Here is a 6,495-nt window from a genome sequence, read left to right as displayed (position 1 = left end):
ACCCATCCCGAGCGCGGCTCCGGCCCAACACCCCTCCCCTTTCCCCCCTCCCAACGTGCTGGGAAGAGCCTGGTGCCATCGCAGCTGCAGGTCCCCCCATGCAGATCTGGGGACACCCCCCCTGTGCCTTCCTGGGGTGCACGCAGCGGCAGGAGCTCCCTTCCCCACCCCAGACAAGCTGTGGCTTTGTCTTGCCCCACCCCAGCTGGGCAGCGCCTGCCCCAATCCCACTCCCTTCCTCACCACAGGAGCCTTGATCCCCCCACCCCTGCCACATCCCTTCCCTCCCCTTCCACCACAGCAGAGTTACCATCTGCACGCAACTCTTCAAGCTGCCAGGCTGCATATTGGAAATGGGATCGGTATTGGCCAATATGCCTCCTTAAAAATCTGCTGTCGGTATCGACCCCCAAGCTCTATTGGTGCAGCCCTCAGACGGTAATGACTGGAGAGTCATTACACTCCCGATTTTGTGACCTAGGTCTGGAAGCTTGTGTGATGCATTGCTAATGCTCTGAGCCCAACTGGTGTTAGAATTTCGTTTGTGTATCAGCCTTCTGCTAGGACGCACATTAAAATGTCAGTAATTTTCCTTTTTTCCTTAATAGTGCAAAGCAGTGTAACGTGCTAGCTCTTGTAGGAAAAATGCTGAACCCTAAATATAAGTGCAGAGCATTAAAGGGCTTCCCAGTTCACCTTTTAAATAAATTCCCCTGATTTGATCCCATGTTAAGATAGGGAAAGGTAGAGACTGATGAATTGTGGAGAGTTTGGCTTGTGGCTGTTTTCCAAGACAAGACTTGCCCATATTGAGATCAGTGCCTGAGAAGTATCCAAAGAGAGCAAGGGTGGGCTAGCTTAGCCAGACTTTGTCATGCTGAATAAGACAACTCTCTTGTTGGCTGTTTTCTCCTCAAAGACAATTGCTGAGTGAGCTGCTTGAGCAAAGCTGGTGTTCAGAATTGTTAGCAGCAGAAGGAAGGCACCCTGCATATTAAAGAGAATTTAATTCCCAAAGTCAGTGTTGGATACCTTTCTACAACATTCGTTCTCTCTGGCCTGGTGGGCTCAAGGTAGGAATTACTGGGTAGAATAACTGGCCTATTTTATGCATGAAGTCAGGTTAGGTGGTCATAGTTGGTCTCTTGTTCATAGATTTTTAGGGTCAGAAGGGACCTTAGTAGGTCATCTAGTCCAACCCCCAGCCCTGGGCAGGAAAGAGCACTGGGGTCAGACAAACCCCAGCCAGGTGCTTGTCCGGTCTCCTCTTGAAGACCCCTGGGGTAGGGGAGAGCACCACCTCCCTTGGAGCCCCTTCCAGATCCCAGCAACCTTTACTGAAGAAGTTCTTCCTAATGTCCAACCTAAATCTGCTCTCTGTCAATTTGTGGCTGTTGTTCCTAGTTACTCCAGGGGTGCCCTGGTACGCAGAGCATCTCCTATTCCTTGCTGTCCTCCCCTGATGAATTATAGGCAGCCACAAGATGACATTTCAGCCTTCTCCTGCAAACGGTGAAGAGATCCAGGTCCCTCAGTCTCTCCTTGTAGGGCCTTGCCTGCAGGCCTCTGACCGTACGAGTGGCCACCTCTGAACCTTCTCGAGATTCTCTGCATCCCTCTTGAAGTGTCGTGTCCAAAACTGGATGCAGTACTGCAACGGCGGCCTGACCAGTGTCGCATAGAGGGGAAGCATCACCTCTCTGGACCTGTTCATCATGCACCTGCTAATGCATGATAAAGCACAGTTAGCCTTATTGATCGCTTTGTCACACTGGGGACTCATGTTCGTCTTGAAGTCAGCTATGACTCCGAGATCCCTTTCCACTACAGTGCTGCTGAGAAGGTCGCCCCACAGCCTGTCAGTGTGTTGGTGGGCCTTTTTGCCCAGGTACAGCACTTTGGACTTGTCTTAGTTGAACTGCATCCTATTTCGTTCTGCCCATTTTTCCAGCCTGTCCAGATCCTCCTGGATCCCTTCCCTATCTTCTAGTGTGTTAATTTTGCCCCATAATTTGGCACCATGTGCAGACTTGGACAGGGTGCTCTCCACGGCCCCGTCCAAGTCACCAATGAAGACATTGAACAGCCCCGGTCCAAGGACTGAGCCTTGCAGGACCCCACTGCCCACATCTTTCCAGGTCGATACTTACCCGTCCCCTACCACTCCCTGGGTGCGACCCCATAAGCCAATTTGTCACCCACCTGACCGTGTAATTATCTACATCACAGCTGCTCAGTTTATTTACCAGAACAGAATGAGATACTGTATCGAAGGCCTTCTTAAAGTCTAGGTAGATGACATCTACCTCAACTCCTGCGTCTACGCATTTTATGACCTGGTCATAAAAAGAAACAAGGTTAGGCAGGCAGGATCTACCTGCATTGAATATGTGCTGATTTCCTTTCAGCATTTTTTCCCCTGCTGGACTCCTACAAATGTGATCCTTAATGATTTTTTCCAGAGTTTTCCCAAGGATAGAGGTGAGACTAACTGGCCTTTAGTTACCCTTCTTCCCTCCTCCCCTTCTTGAAAATAGGGACCACATTGCCCTTTTCCAGTCCTCTGGGACCTGACCGGAGCACCATGAGCTCTCAAACAGCCATGCTAGCAGCTCTGCTATGACACACTGGCCAATTCCTTCAGCACCCTTGAGTGAAGTTCATCGGGCCCACTGATTTGAACACATCCAGCCCCTCCTAGTGCCCCATCACTAAGTCTGCGCTAACAGTAGGTGGTCTGGTGTCCCTCCTATGTCTGTCTATGATCTATGAAGGTTTGTCCTTCAAACCTATTGCACTCCTCTGTTTCCAGATTTCCCATTTGAGATCATTTGTCAAATACTATAAGCCTGTTACCCACAGAACGGGCTTAGTGAGTGTTACCGCTTAAACACTGATGCTTAAGTTCCCCCTCTCATACCAGGATGGTTCTCCCTTTGTAAAGCTGCTTTGCAGGGCTTTGTCTCCTACCATAGCTCCCAGTCACAGTTGGATGTCCTAGGATTCTGGGTTTTTTTAATTCTTAAAATGGCTAGGAGGTATGAGGATGACTTTTGGGGGGGTACCTTGGATTATTCATAGAGGAAGTGGGGTTCCCCAGATGGCTTGGCCTCTGCAGTTGATTGGCACATCCATATTTCAGTCATCTCACGCTTTTTCCAAGCCAAAGAGCCAGGTATTGAGCAGGACAGAACAAATGGATGTGTGTAGACAGTTCTGAAGTCATCACTCTGATGAGGCTAGCCTGGGGTGAGATCTGTAGTTGCAAAAGGGGAGGCATTGCCTCCACCATGCACGCAGGTGATGAGAGACTGTTTTCACCAGAGATTAATATTTTCATCTGCTTGGTTGTTATTTTGTTTTCAGTACTTAGAAATGTGCATTTAGCTATGAATGTTTCAAGTGTCTGGAAAAGATCATCAGACTTCATTCCTGCCTCTCTCCCATTCTTTTGCCCCCTGGTAGTTGGGTATACATGAGACCACCTATGAGACTGTTTGACTGCTGTAGTAATGGAGTATGTGTATAAGAGTATTCAAAACAGTCGTAGCAAGTCTCCTTGATTATTAGAAATAACCCATTTATAAATGAAATTTACAGTTGGCTTAGATTTAATCCTGATTTATTTTTTTTAAATAAGACCTTCCCAGATCTTCTCACAGGTGGTCAATCCCAAACCAGGTTTCGCAACATGATTCACATACGTGGATGTCGGTGCCTGCGAGGGCTGTTACAGCTTCGTTGCCAGCAGATGTTTGTGTGCTCTTTGTCGCACGAGCCGCCTGGTAAGCGCTTGCTGAAATAAAGCAAACGCCAAGGTGTGAAGTTGTTGTGCACTGGCCTGAGTCTTCGGCACGGTGAAATGCTTACACTCATTTATTAAAAGGCTCGTCATTCCCAGTCTGCACAGCAGTTCATTTTTTAAGGACACTGTCAGCATTCAAGCTGTTATTTGAGCAAGCAGTCAGCAGGGCATTTTATGTACGTCTGAGTTGCTCATCCTCACACCTACTGCCAGCGCTGCTTGCTTTTAGCTGATCCTCCCCTCCGCCCCTCTATTTCCATTCCTTGTCAGGGTTGCATCTCGAAGGCAGCAGAGCTACCAGCCCGCCCCATGAATTTCTCTTGAACCTCAGTGTCGTTCTCTTTTTGTTGGCTCTTCCCCCTCCCCAAGCTATTTTTTTTCTTATAGTGGTACCCTAGACCATCACTCCTTGCTGGCTAGACATTTTGGGGAGGAAGCCTCATAAGGAGATAGGCCACTGATAGAAGGGGATGGGAGGGAGTGTGCAGCCTCTCCAAATTCATCACTATCTTATCCCCGTCTGACTGTGGGGTGGTCAAGCTGAACTGCTTCAGCAGCTTTTGAACTAACTGTGGACACTTGGTTGGATGTGGGAGGAGGGCTGTTGGGAGTAGTTCTGGAAGAAAAGTGGTCTGGGTGTCTCTGCACACCTGGGGGATGTAGGTATTTGAGTATGATCTTTCCTGTATAAAATGGAAAACGTGACATATATATTTAAATAAGAATATATATAAGTATAAGCATATATTTATATATAAGTATATAAGCATAAATACATATAAATAGAAACATATTTAAATAAGAAGCCAAACTTTGAATTTTGGAGCATCCTTTTTCCTTTGGGTGGCTCCCCCATCTCTCCAATGCCTGGGTGGAACGAGGCTGTGTCTTAACACTGGAGCAGTGGTTCTAAACTTCCAGGGGAGCTGTGACATGGGTGCCTACTGCAAAGATGGGTCAGAGAGAGCAACCGCAGCTGGAGCCTGTGCTCCTTCTGCACCCTTGCTTCACATGCTCCCGCTGAAAGAAGAACTTGGCAGATGGGTCTGTCCTGCACCCCTCTGTTTCTGGGAGCAGCACACAGTCGGATCGGCAAGGGCTGTGCAAGAGCCAAATGCTCTGGCCTCGGCCTTCTTCGTTGCCCATCTGGAGGGAGGATGCTGAGCTTTGGAGCCCTTTACGCTGATCAATCAGAGGGGTCCTACTGGGCTGGAGCAGCTCTTTGCACGGCCCAGCTGCAGGAGCTGGGTGCAGAGACCCCCAGGGCAGGTAAAATCCAACCTCCTTCCACCCCACAGGGACACAGGGGAGTTTTGCCTACGAGACTAAACTAGTTACCCCTCTGCTCTTGCCTGAAAACCCTAATACAGGCAAGAAGGTGTGGCAGCCCCCTGGCTGAGAAGTACTGAGGCAAGTGCTTCTCAACTAGGGGTGGGTACCGCCACATTTGGAAAAGTGGCGGAGGACACCCTGACTTGAAAAAGATTGAGAACTGCTGCAATAGAGGCTGCCACGTCTTTACGTACAAACACTGACTGATCCTCCTCATAACGCCCATCACCTGGGAGGAGCTGGGCCATTCCCATTTTCCCAGATGGGGACCTGCGCCATGGAAAAACAAAACCAATGGCCTAAATTTGCTGAGTGAATCATAACCAGAAGTTCAAACCTAAAGCATTCCTGGCTCTCCACTCTGTTCACATCCTTAGATTGCTTCGTGTTGGTGTAAAATTGGGCTAGAGTATCGCTGCAGAGCATGGTGGAAATCTCATCTGAAAGCTGCATGGAGGGTAGGATAGATTGGAACCTTATAGACCAAGCACGGTACGTGTATATACATGTACATATATACATGCACATGTATAGCACAAGTTTGGGGCAACTGAAGCTCACTTAAAGTTACAGCCATCCCCTCTAATGATGAGTAGGCCAGAACAGAGGGTGTAGCAAGACACTTGTCCTAGGTAACATGATGACAGACACTATAGAAAAAAGCTGGGTAGTCGGTTCAATCCATTCACTGCACCTCATACTTTTCCTTTCTCTCTCTTTCAGGCACATGCTAACCACATTCATATATTGCTACTGTCAGAGTGGCCAAGCCAGCTGACCTTAAAAGATTAGGCTTGACAAGTCTGAGAGCAGTTTGTAGCGCTTCTGAGTTATGCACTTGAGTTGCGAGAATGTGGTCTCCTCCACCATGGAGGGAAATTGCTTTGAGAGGCTTACTTAAAAAACATGTAAAAAAATAAAAAACTGCTTTGCTACTCATGAAATGTGGAACCTGGCAGGTACTGGATTAAATGATAAAATGTGACCTTTGAGTAGGAGTGAAATGAGGATTCCCTAGCTGTTAAGGGGCCGTGTGGTGCACCAGGGAGGTGAAATATTTAAATATTTGTGGTAGTGTTTGCATCAGCAATGATAACTTCATGCTGTCAGTCTGCTGTAGGGGAAAATGGGAGTCTTCTCAGTACTGTTGGCCACGGGTTAGAAATTCCACTGTTGTGGTGGGCTAGCCTACAGGGTTGGTGGCATGTCTGAAATGGTCTGTTAGGTATCTGTTAATGGACAGTGTACATGGAGGCTGAACTTGTCTTCCCCTTGCTTCAGGTGAGCTGAAGAAAGGCATGGGCTGTATTTGCACTAGTATGTCATCCCAGAACTATAATCCCTTAAAAAAAAAAAAA

The 6,495-nt window shown here is 48.0% G+C and overlaps 1 protein-coding gene across 1 annotated transcript in view; it reads left to right on the top strand.

Moving 5' to 3' along the window:
* The window catches only part of PSMD1 (proteasome 26S subunit, non-ATPase 1), a 137,696-nt gene that overhangs the window by 80,784 nt on the left and 50,417 nt on the right, over nucleotides 1–6,495 (top strand). The window lies entirely within an intron of this gene.

Source organism: Gavialis gangeticus, unplaced genomic scaffold (assembly GCF_001723915.1).
Source record: "Gavialis gangeticus isolate Ggan-Ray unplaced genomic scaffold, GavGan_comp1, whole genome shotgun sequence".
Taxonomy (NCBI): Eukaryota; Metazoa; Chordata; order Crocodylia; family Gavialidae; genus Gavialis; species Gavialis gangeticus.
This window is presented reverse-complemented; position numbering and strand designations above follow the sequence as displayed.